The sequence below is a fragment of the Orycteropus afer genome, unplaced genomic scaffold (assembly GCF_000298275.1).
Source record: "Orycteropus afer afer isolate SDZICR_OR568_19922 unplaced genomic scaffold, OryAfe1.0 scaffold00060, whole genome shotgun sequence".
In the NCBI taxonomy this organism is placed as follows: Eukaryota; Metazoa; Chordata; class Mammalia; order Tubulidentata; family Orycteropodidae; genus Orycteropus; species Orycteropus afer.
Window position 1 is genome coordinate 1,435,659 of NW_006921647.1, and position 1,643 is coordinate 1,437,301.

Sequence of the window (1,643 nt, forward strand, 5' to 3'; positions counted from 1 at the left end):
GTATCCTGAGAGAAAGAGGGTATGTAAAATACTCAAGAATTATGCTACGGCATTCCAAACACACACTGAAAACAATACATTAGAGGTATACATAGCAAATTGCATTGATAAACACTTCAGCACATTTCTTTTTCTTTAAACTTAGTATAATTGTGTTTTCTTGAAAACATACACATATATTGCAGTGATATAGTAGATATAGGTAGTTCAACTAGATATAGGTGGTAACTACATTGGATGCTCATAGAAGTGACAAGAAAATTAGTTGGGGGGCTTTGGGCTTTTGGCTTGGAGGAGGCTAAGGTGCAACTTTTTTTCAGTTATCTGGCGTCTAGGTTCATCTGACACCAGCAGCCTCTGCCATGCCACCCAAGTTCAATCCCAAGTAGCTCAAAGTCATGTACCTGAGGTGCACTGGTGGGGAAGTTGGTGCCATGTCTGCTCTGGCTCCCAAGATCAGTCCCCTGAGTATGTCTCTAGAAAATGTTGGTGATGACATAACCAAGGCAGCCGGTGACAGGAAAGGACTAAGGATTACGGCAAAACTGACCATACAGAACAGACAAGCCCAGAAATAATGTGGTGCTTTCTGCCTCTGCCCTGATCATGAAAGCCCTGAAGAAACCACCCAGAGACAGAAAAAAGCAGAAAAATATGAAGCCCAGTGGAAATATCACTTTTGATGAGATTGTTAGCAGAGCTTGTCAGACGCGACACTGGTCTTTAGCCAGAGAACTCTCTGGAATGATTAGAGAGATCTTGGGGACTGTGCAGGCTGGGGCTGCACTGTTGATGGCCGTCACCCTCGTGACATCATAGATGAAATCAACAGTGGTGCTGTGGAATGCCCAGCTAGCTGAGAATGAAAAAGAAAATAATTTCAATAAAGGATCATTTGGTTATATATATATATATATATTTGGGGGAAGGAATGGATGACTGTGAAGAAAACTGATCCCATGAACTAAGAATTGTGAATAAGCCAACATTTTGCAGCAACTCACATATTATTATAAACAATTTTCAGTGGAGAGTGTAAGAGCTAAAGATGAAGTAGACTAGAGAGAGGGCATTTTAAAGATGTGAGATGCTACCTCAAGTTTGAAGGTGGATGGCAAGGACCAAGCACAGAGGAGGAGAAGGAGGACTCAAAAGTGAGATAACAAAGAGAACCTGGAGAAGCACAGCTCCTCACCGCTGTTCCTGATGTTAGAAGCTCTTTCTGGTACGTTTAAACATGCTAACATCTGTTAACACCCTACTGGGGGGGGGGCGCAAAGAGGATGATAAATGCATTAGTTCAGCACTTTTCTGTAGCTAATTGCAGTAAAACTTAAACTTTTCACTCTAAGGAGTTTAGATTGTAGTTGAAGTACTATGACTCTACATTTAAAAAGGTAACTGTTTTTAATAGTAGGGAAATTATATGACTGTAACCCTCATTTTTGTGTCTCCTCTTTAGCAGTGAAATATCTGTGAAAAAAGAGAGAATATAAAAATCTACAATTAGTGTTTCCCAGTTATTTAATGTTACCCTTCCCCTCTAAGATGATCTTACCTATCATTTATCTGTTTGAGAGAATTTAATGTTTCTATTTCTTTGCATTTTCACCTGAAGCATACATGTTTTAAGGCTCATGTCA

The 1,643-nt window shown here is 39.9% G+C and overlaps 1 pseudogene; it reads left to right on the forward strand.

Annotated features, from left to right (window-relative positions):
• The first annotated feature begins 298 nt into the window (after positions 1-298).
• Positions 299-860, forward strand: LOC103195839 (annotated as a pseudogene).
• Positions 861-1,643: the final 783 nt, after the last annotated feature.